Here is an 11432-nt window from a genome sequence, read left to right on the forward strand (position 1 = left end):
AAAGATGTGAACAGGCAGTTTTCAGGGGAAGAAATTAATATCTACATTATCTATATATAATATATATCTATAATATCTATAATTATCTACAATCATGTGAAAAAATGCTCTAAATCTCTATTGATTTAGACATAGATTATATCTATATCTAAATCATATTTATATCATATAATATAATATATACACAACAATGATATATATTATATTATCTATATAATATAGATTGCAAATCAAAACAACTCTGAGATACCACATCACACCTCTCAGATTGACTAATATGACAAAACAGGAAGATGATAAATGTTGGAGAAGATATGGGAGAGCTAGAACACTAATTCATTACTGGTTGAGCTGTGAGCTGGTCCAACCATTTTGGAGAGCAATTTGGAACTATGCCCAAAGGGCTACAACAATGTTTGTACCCTTTGACCCAGCAATATTGCTTCTAGGACTGTATCCCAAAGAGATCATGAAAATAAGAAAGGGTCCCACATGTACAAAAGTATTTATAGCAGCTCTCTTTGTGGTGGCCAAAAACTGGAAATCAAGGGGATGCCCATCAACTGGGGAATGGCTGAACAAGTTGTGGTACATGAATGTAATGGAATATTATTGTGCCATAAGAAATGATGAACAGAAAGACTTCAGAGAGACCTGGAAAGACTTATATGAACTGATGCTGAGTGCAAGGAGCAGAACCAGGAGAACTTTGTACACAGGGACAACCACAGTGTGCAAGAAATTTTTCTGGTAGACTTAGTCCTTCATAGCAATGCAAGGACTTGAAAAATTCCCAATGGACTTTTGAGGCAAAATGCCTTCCACCTCCAGTGAAAGAACTATGGAATTGGATCACAGAATGAAGCAGGCCATTTTCTTTTGTGTTATATTTTGCTTTGTTTTGTTTTATGATTTCTCCCATTCGTTTTAATTCTTCTATTCAACATGACTGTGGTGAAATTGTGTTTAATAGGAATGTATGTGTAGAACCTATATAAGATTGCAAACCGTCTCAGGGAGGGAGGGCAGAAGGAGGGGAAAGGAGGGGAAAAAAATCTAAGATATATGAAGTGATTATGGAATGTTGGAAACAAATAAAATAATTATTTGAAAAAAAGAAAATTTAACCATAAGATCTTGGGACTCTGACACACCTTTGAGAAAAAAAGATCTTGTAGATGACCTTTTTTCTCAAGTGGCCATCACCCTAGTTCAGGCCCTCAGCACTCTTATTAAACCTACTATGATACTAAAATACTAGATAGAAACTGTTTCTCTTTTACCCAGGAACCCTGAGGGTCTTCCTCTCACAGTTTGATGTTTTGTTTTGTTTTATTAAAAGGGTCCATCTCTAGAGTAACTACTTAAAGAGGCCTATTCATTGAATGGGTGTATCTCACTCAATGTGAGAATCTGATAAGAACTTAGCTTAAAAGGGCCAGGGTCCTACATTGCATCTTGGGTGATCTCTAGTCATCCTGATGAATATTGAGCCACTGGACCCAGATGGCTCTAGAGGAGAAAGTGAGCATGGTGACCTTACACAGCCCTTTCTCACTCAAATCAAAGTCAACTGCAAGTTATGTCATCATCTTAATGTCATAGTCCTCTTCGAGAATGAAGGACAAACACAACAACAACAACTATAATCCTGTCCTAACTGGTTTTTCTGCTTTTGATCCATCCATCATATCCCTATCAAAATAATCCTTCTCATTCACTGGTCTGACCCTGTGAGTCCTATCCAAAATAATTCAGTGGCTCTCCCTTGCCTAGGTTAAGATAAAGATATTCTTTAGCCTTGCCTTTGAAGCTCTCCATAGCTTTACCTCAACCTAATTTTCTAATTTTTCATTTGACTTCCTTTCATACATGTCTATACTCCAGCCAGACTGGACTGTAAGCCCTTCTCCAATCTCAATCTGCCCTCCAACATCCTTCTGTATTCAACCAACTCATTTATCCTCCATGTACCCTCAAGTGCATTTAGTGACATTTTTTCTCTTCCTTCAGTAGAAGCTACCTCCTCCATAAAACTTTCCATTATTCCTCTCATGATCTGTCCCTTCTTAGATTTTCCTAAAATACTTTCTCTTGATCTCAGTTTTGCCAACTTGAATAATACTTTTCTGTATACATGTTGTACCTCCACAGGTATACTGAAAACTCTTTTTTTTTTTCATTTTTGACTCCCTTCTTCAACATCTTACACATAGTAAGCCTCTCCCCCCTTTTTTTAGGCAATCATAGTTAAGTGACTTGCCCAAGGTTGCACAGTTCATAAATGTCTGAGGCCAGATTTGAATTCAGGTCCTCCTGCTAGTGCTCTTATCCCCTGGTCCACCTAGCTCCCCTGTTAAACTCTTTAAAAAATATTATTTTATTATTTTTGTTTAATATATTTCAAATATCCAAATGTATAGGTGGTGACCTTGGTTCTCTCCAACAATGCAGCTAACAGTGTATTCATGGCTGCCCAACCTACCTCTCCTCATCCCCAATAAAGCTCTCATCAATGTCTTGCCTTAGGTTTATCACAAGAATACACTTCACACACTTCATTGCTTTCTCTTGATACCAGAAATATACCAATGGAAGGCAAAGTGCATTTAGGGCCTCATGCTTGCCCTGTGACTGAGTCTTTGGCATTCATGTCTTTTTTGTGGGCATCATTCATTCCTGTTCTTCATAGTCCCTTATTAAACTGTTACAGAATACTCCATTGCCTTCTGATGGCTATAACGTGGTTTCCCCAGAGACAGAGGTGCTCCTTAATTTAGAATCATACAGAATAATTCTTCCATCAAAAGACTATATAGGAACTAGATCTGTGATTTCACAGTAGAGAACATCTTGGAAGGGAATTCCTTCTGCTAATCCAGGTTGGTACCTTCTCTACAATTGAGAAAATAGCTAAGCTCAATGAGAGGTGGCACAGTGAGTAGAACACTGGATTTAGAATCAGGAAGACTCAACTTCATTAGTCCAAATCTAGCCTCGGATACTACCTAGGTATGTGACCCTGGACAAGTCATTTAACCCTGGCTGTCTCAGTTTCCACATCTGTAAAATGAACTAAATGAAGAAATGACAAATCTCTCTAGAATGTTTGCCAAGAAAACCCCAAATGGGATTACAAAGAGTCAGACATGACTGACACAACCAAACAAGAGCGATTTGTTCAAAATTACATTGCCAGGATGAGTCAGAGGCAGAATTTGAAGCTGTCTTCTAGCTCTATGGCTGCATCTCTGTCCATATCCATACTACCTCTTGGTATTAATTGTTGGTAAAATACAAGCATTAAAAATATGTGCCTTTACTTTAGAAAATTTTTGGAATAACTTAAACCTGGGTCTTAGCAATTAACCAATATTTTCTGTATTGATGGCCAGAGTAAATGCTTTCCCTTGGATTTCATTTGTCTCCATTACCACCATTGGCATCTTTAGCAGCAAAAAATCACCACTATCCTAAATATAATGAAACCATTTTTCATTTGGAATATTTTTGATGGGTCCTTTGTCTTTTTTGTTGTTATTAGGGGCATTTTTTCCAACTAACCCCAACCCATACTAGGTAGCTATGAAATGTCTTTATTTTCATGGTGGTCTCTGCCTTTTCTAAGCTGGCCTCTTTTGACCTACAAAAGCCAAAGGCCTGATCTCTTACAAAGAACTCTGAAACCCTTTGGAAAAACAATTTAAAATTGAATGGAACTCATGAGCTTCTTAAAGCTGAAATGTCTATGTGCAGATGCCAAGATATTGGAACAATGTTATTGAAAGCCAATAAATTTGTGTAAGCATATTGTCAGCAATCAGGATACAAAGGCTTCTAATTGTAGCATATGGTCAGGAACTAAAAGATTTGACTTTCTTTGTGCATTGAAAGCTTTAAGTTTGCCAGCTACATGCACAGGTGAGAACTATATGGAAACAGGAAATGTTTCTAAATGGTCCCCATCAAACTGAGATGCGCGGTTTTGCAGGAATATTAAACCCACTACATTTTAACATTTTAACTTCCTCTTTTGATTTGTTTTTGAACTTCAAGAGGTGAGAGGCCTGCCAAAATGTTTTAGAGGCTTGGCTCTGAGTAGAAAATGGACATTCAAGCAGTTTATTTATCCAAATGCCTGAATGGGAATAGAAACCAGTATTACTGACAAGTATTCTCAAAAGAACCACAGTGTACTTTTTAACAGAGTTGTCAGTCAAAAGAGGGAGATCGTGTGGCTTCAATGTTTATTGTTGAGGTTTTCTTTCCTTCTGAGTATTCACACTCCAGGAATGGAATCTGTTGACAGAAATGCAGAAGCAACTGAAGGCTGGACCTACCTGAGAAGAAGATCTCAAAGGCTTTGTACTCTGCTGTTACATTATAAAAAAGAAAGAGATATTAAAATCCCCAAGTACTTCAAGACAATGAAATTGATTAGGAATTGTGATTTTTCTGAGGACTCCTCATCAAGTCAAATTCATAATATGTAATGAAATATTAGCTCTCCCAAACCTCAGCTGCTTTGTTCAGGAAAGAAAAAAGATGTCCTGGCAAAAGGTTTACATAGCATTATTCCCATTGTGCTGGTCACTGAAATTTTTGGTTAACATCCTTTGCCTTGTGTTTGCTTTGGCATAATGGTTTACATACACAATGAAGTACAAACCTATCTGCTGACAAATGACACAAAAAGCCTCAGTACATGAGAAGGATCCATTTTAGGAGAAATATGTGAGATCTGGTAGGTTGTATTAAATGCCTTCGCTGATATTTACTGCAATTGTGGTATCTCTCAGAGACGTATGGGAGAACCAAACCTATAGGGTTGACACAAATGATATTGCTAGAAGATCTCAGGGGAAGCAGTATGGTATGGTGGAAGTAGTTTGAGGTTTGTAGCCAAGTAGATCTGGATTGAAATCTGGTTTTGCCACTTATAGTCTATATGACCTTGGGAAAGTCACATAACATTTACATACTTAATTTCCCTCATCAGCAAAATGATGGGGTTGAAGTAGATGACCTCTATGGTTTTTTCCTGCTCTACATTTATAAGCCTGTGAGCTAAGGCTTGAAACCTAATGAAATAATGGAGATCCATTGAGATCCTGCATGATGTCATCAGTGTCTCTTGAGGGCAGGGAATCTGGAGATTTGTTGTTGTTGTTTTTTTAATTTTGGTCTGTTTTGTTGTATTCCCAGCACCTAGCATAGTGTCTGGCACACAGAAGACACTTAATAAATGTTTGTTGAATTGAAGTTGAGATTTATTTCATGTTGACTTTTAATTCAAGGAAGGTTTATTTCCAACCAGGAAATAGAGTTTTTTGTAAGACCCTTCAAATCAAATGAAATCCTTCCTAGATTCACTTGAACATCAATTGACGGGCAGTAGAGAGACAAGAAAAGAGCAGAGACTCATACCCAAAACTGAATATACTTTCAAAAGAATTTCTCCACCAAGACTTGGCTGGGAGGGTGATGGAGTGGAGGGACAGAGTGGAAATCACAATTTCAAGGAATCAAAGACAAATGTAAATATTCTAATGAGAAATCTAACTATCTTATATCATCATATGTGAAAGTCTAGAAAGAACAACTTTGTTTCTCCTGTGTAATCATCTCCTTTGGGGTAAAACAAGATAAGGTGTATGTTTTCCTGCCATTACCATATAAGCAAGCAAAATTAGCCAGGCTTTCCATTTTTTAATCTTATTTTTATTAATGTTTTATTTTTATATCACATTCATTTCCAAACATATTCTTCCTTCTTCCCCTACAAAAAATGTCCATCTTTTGTAACAAAGATGAATATTTCTCAACTTTTTTCTAGGGTCACACTTGGTCATTGTAGTTACCTAGCTCTCAGTTTCATTTTTTTATTATTGTTTTCATTTACACTGTTACAGTCATTGTGTATATCATTTTCCTAGTTCTTTGCATTACATCACTTCCTATGTGTTTCTTTGCTTTTCTGAGTTCTTAATATCCACAGTTTCTTATGGTACAACAATATTCCATTACATTTATATCCCACATTTTGGCTAGTCATTTCCCCAAGAATGATCAGTTAAATTTATTTTTATTATTGTGTTTTGTTTTGTTTTGCTTTTATACCATGACAGCCATTAGGATGGATTTTAGCATATCAGCTGATTTTCTCTACCTTTGGGCCATCAGCAAAAAGTACATATTTTAGTTGGCCAAACATCCTCTTTGGATACTGGAATGAAAAACAAATATCTTTCTTTAAAAGGAGGCTTTATTTTCATAATCCCAAGAAAAGAGCAAGCATTTTATCCTCAAGCTAACCTGAAAACTTGAGATTTGTAAAAACACAAGATTTCCCCTTTTCTTGAAAAAAAGCATTTGCTAGCATTTGCCAGGTGGGAAAATGGGAAGCCTTCCTTTATTAGATGGTTCAATGAATATCCTGTAGCCCAGTCCAATAAATCATTACAGGTAGATATGAATGGTTGGTGACTAACAGTGTTTGCAAATTTGGTTTAGTCCCACAGGTCTACCAGAAGTTGAATGGAAGCTGAAAGGTTTGATAATTTCTCCCTTTGTTCTTGTTTAATTGTCTTTCCATTAGACATACTTTCTCTGTCATCGCATTTCCCCAGAGAGAGTGGCTATGCCAGGTTTTTACCCACTGAGGGAACAAGGGTCTCTGGAAAGGGGCTCCTGATTTTAGAGTGTGGTGGTAAAGTTGAAGAAATCCCTTTGAAGTAGTAGAATTTAATTCAATTCAACAAACATTTATTTAAGCACCTACTGAATGCAGACCTCTCAAATCAACATATCCAAAATAGAGCTCATTACCTTTTCCCCAAATCAATTCCACTTCTGAATTTTTCACTCACTGGTGAAGACATCACCATCTTTCAAGTCACCTAAGTTTGCAACATCAGTGCCATCCTCAAATCTTTTTTTCAGTGCTGTTGGGATATAGACCTAGTAGTGATATTGCTGGATCAAAGGGTATGCACAGTTTTAAAACCCCTCGGGCATAGGTCCTCAATTCTTAATTTTCATTCACCCCACACACTCATGCAGTTGACAAATCTTGTTTCTACTTTCACAACATCTCTTGCATTTATTCCCTTCTCTCCATTCACATAGCCATTACTCAGGCCCTCATGACCTCCCACCTGGGCTATTACAATAGTCCAATAATCTTCCTGCCTCACATCTCTCCTGTCTCCAATTCTTCTTCCACACAGATGCCAAATTGATTTTCCTAATACCCAAAACTGATCATAATGCACACATACCCAACTCACTAAACTCCAGTGTCTCTAGACAGCTTCCAGGATCAAATATCATCTCTGCCTGGCATTTAATGCCCTTCATCACCTAGTCTCAAACCACCTTTCCAGTCTGATACTACCTTACTCCTTTCTTTCTTAGTGTTCCTCACATCTGGAATGCTATCTCCCACCTCTGAGACTTTTCACTGGCTATGTCCCATATGTGGAAGATGCTTTCTCCTCGCCTCTTCTCACAAGCCTCAGCTTACCTCCTGGCCCTATTCCTGCCTCTTCTACTTCTGGCTCATCCTAAAGCTTCTCTCTGCTCCAGGGACCTGAACAGCCTACCACCTTTGTGGCCTCTTCCTCCTTGAACATTGTTCCCTGGAATACAACCCTTCTTCCCATCGATGAGGTCTTCCAGCAGCCTCCATTTTGTGGAAGGGACAAGGCCACCCTGTCTTCAGGGTCCCATTCCTGATTTTTTGGACTTCAAAGCTATGCCCCAATACATTCCTTTCCTCTTACCCCACTTTTCAGCTTCCTTTCATGTTGTCTTCCCCAATTAAAAGGTAAGCTCACTGAAGGTAGGGACTATTTTTTTCTTTGTATTTGTATCCCTAGTGCTTATCACAGTACCTAGAGCATAGTAAGTACTTAATCAATGATGTTTTTCCTTCCTTCCTTTCTTCTTGTCTTCTTTTCTTACTACGTTCCTTGCTCCTTCCTTCCTTCCTTTCTTTCTTTTTCTTTCATTCATTTCTTTCCTGATTCCTACCAGATGCTAGTGCCATTCCCTAAAAAACTGCCTTGTACCTATTTTGTACATTATTATATACCTCTGTACTTACATGTTGTCTCTTGCAGCTCACTGTAAGCAGTTTGAGGCCATAGCTTGTTTTCACTCTTGTCTTTCTAATCCCAGTACTTACATATCAATAATTTAGTTAATACTTGTTGACTGATTGACTCTTCTGGAGTAGTAGGGAATAATATACCCAGAAAAGTAAACAGTTTAACAGGGGAGAAAGAGCACCAACAATGAGTGGATTGGGAAAGCCTTTCCATAGTGGGGAGCACCAGAGTTGAACCTTGAAAGATGCCAGGAATTCTAAGAGGATAAGGAGAGAAAGGAATGCATTAAAGGCACAGGGAACTGCCTATGCAAAGACATGGAGATGGGAGAATATCAGTTCTGGGGTACAGTGAATAGATCACTTTGACAGAAATGCAGAGTATGTGAAGGGGTGTAAAGTAACAAGTCCTGAAATGTAAATGGCAACCAGATTGTAGAAAGATTTAAATGCCAAACCTAGGTATTTGTATTTATTCTAGAAGTAACAGGAAGCAACTGAGGATTTAAGGAATGGCATGGTCAGACTTGTGACTTAGTAATATTAATTTGGAAGGATGGAGTTGAGAGTGGGGAGAATGGAAGTACAGAGACTGATTAGAAGGAGATTTCAATCATCTAGGTGATCACTGTTGAGGTCTTGAATTGAGATAGCATTATGTAAGAGGAGAGAGCTGTGAGAGATAGTTATAGAGGCAGAATCAATTTGGCAGCTAGTTTAATCAATGGGATAACAGAGAGGTAAGACCTAAGTATTACTCTGATGTTGCAAACCTACCCAACTGTGATAGGACTATGATATCCTTAATGGAATGAAAAAGAAGTCTGGGGAAAGGGTGTAATTAGGGTGGAAAATAGTGAGTTCTGTTTGGAACATATTGAGTTTGATTTGTCATCCAAGTAAAGATATCCAGCAAGCCACTGGTGACAATATTGGAATTTAGGAGACAGTTGTTGTTCAGTTGTTTCAGTCATGCCTGATTCTACATGACCCCCATTTGGGATTTTCTTGGTGAAGATACAGTTTGCCATTCTCTAGCTCATTTTACCTGTGAAAAAAACTGAGACGAACAGGGTAAAAAGATTTGCCCAAGGTCATATAGCTAGTGTCTGAGGCCAGATTTGAACTCAGTTCTGCCTGACTCAAGGCCCAGCACTTTATCCACTGTGTCACTTAGCTGCCCCAGAAGACAGATTGGGTATGTATATATATATATTTGAAATTAATATATCATTTGTATAATAATTGAACCTACAATAACCAATGAAATCACTAAGAAAAAAGAGTGCAGTGAGAAAAGAGAAGTGGGGCAAAGATAGAAGATAATTAGTGGGATAGATAATAAGTTCATTTGTATCCTAGAAATCTGACAGCAACATTGCATAAGTGAAAGATATGATTTTTCTCAAAATTTATAATATTGCTTAAAGCTCAACACTGCTTTCCCCACCCATTCTGCCAACACTAATAACAGGAATGTCTACAAGAGCAGAGCAAGGAATACTTAGCATATTTAGAAATGCTTTTCAAACTTTTAACAAGGACATGTGCAAATATTTCTTAAGTGGAAGGAGTGGAAATATCAGAAGGTTTGTTTTTGAATAGGCTGATGTCACCATTTTTGCCCTTGTCTATTCTTGTCATTAGGGCTTTCAGCTTAATGGAAAATATGAAGTTCCAACAAAATGCAACTACTTTCTATAGTAGTTGGAAGAGATTCATCTAAAATTATAGATTTGTCACTAAAAGTCCATTTTAGCCAGTTACATGAATATTTGATAGGCATTGGCTTACTGAGCATGGATTTGAAGACATTTCCTATATATGGGATCAGTTAGAAAGGTTACAGTATCACAGAGAACCACAGGATCTCCAAATGAGAAGAGACCATCCAGTCCAACAAGTCCCTGATCAGGACTACCCTCTACAACCTCCTCATGAAGTAAACTTCTTTTTTAAGATCTGCAGTGATGGAGGACTTGACAACCTCCTGAATTAGCCCATTACACTTTCGGATAACTCTCAGTGAAGAAATAGGAAAGCATTCTGTTTTTTAAATTTTTTTTCTTTTTCTCTTCACATCAAACCTTTTAAATACTTGAATATAATCTTTGTGTCTTTCCTAAGTGCTCCCTTTTTCATGGTAGGCATCTCTATAATTCAGTGACACTGTCCTCCTGGCCTGTGATACAGATATCTCTCAACTCTAGACATTTTCTCTGACCGTTCCTGATGCCTGGAAAACTCTACCTCCTCAACTCTGTTTTTATTCTAGTGCCTTCCCTCTATTCATTATTTCCTATTTATCCTGTACATAGCTAACTTCTTTGCATAGATTTGCTTGCTTTTTGTCTCCCCCATGAGACTTTAAGGTCCTTAAGGGAAAGAACTATCTTTTGTTTCTTTTTGTATCCCCAGCACCGAACCCAATGCCTGACATAAGTTGTTGTTCAGTAACTTTTCAGTTGAATTATACTTTTAATGATCAGTTTGGAATTTTCTTGGTAAAGATACTGAAGTAGTTTGCCATTTCTTTCTCTAGCTCATTTTACAGATGAGGAAACTGAGACAAACAGGATCAAATGACTTGCCCAGGGTCACAGAGTTAGTAAGTATCTGAGGCCAAATTTGAACTCAGGAAGGTAAATCTTCTTGACACAAAGCCCAGCACTCTATCCACTGCACCACCTAATCCCCTGATATATAGTTGGTGCTTAATAAATGCTTATTGATTAGTCGATTGATGTACAACAGATTATATTCTATTAGTAATTGTTGCGCTTTATACCCAGGGCATCATTGCTGGAGAATAATCACCATAGAGAAGTGGTAAAAAAAAAAAAAATACAGGCAGGCCAGCACTATAGTTCTATTTTGTAAATTTAATTTTTTTAAGCCAGTTATAAAATCTGAAGGCCAGAAGATCTCTTGAGAAGACCTCTAATCTCTCCTTTTGCCTTTAGATACAATTAAAGAATTCCACTATCCATACCTTAAGAAGACTCTGAAAGAAAGATATAAGCATACCAACTCACATCCATGTACCATTTTATGGTTTACAAAGCCCTTTTCCTATAATAAATCAATGATAATAGTGTAAGGAATATCTCTGCCACTTTATAAGTTAAAACATGCTCTTGGTTACACAGACCAGGTCTTCTGGCCCTGAATCCTGGCTTTTTCCTTCACTGACTGAGAGGTATACACACCCTGTCTTTTGAACATTTGACTTACAAACATACCACCTATGAAAATAACTGGCTCCCAGTACAGTGGGAGGGTTGCCTTTCAGAGAGCCCTGGGGGGAGGGGGAGCGTAGATA

The sequence above is a fragment of the Notamacropus eugenii genome, chromosome 5 (assembly GCF_028372415.1).
Source record: "Notamacropus eugenii isolate mMacEug1 chromosome 5, mMacEug1.pri_v2, whole genome shotgun sequence".
NCBI classification, from domain to species: Eukaryota; Metazoa; Chordata; class Mammalia; order Diprotodontia; family Macropodidae; genus Notamacropus; species Notamacropus eugenii.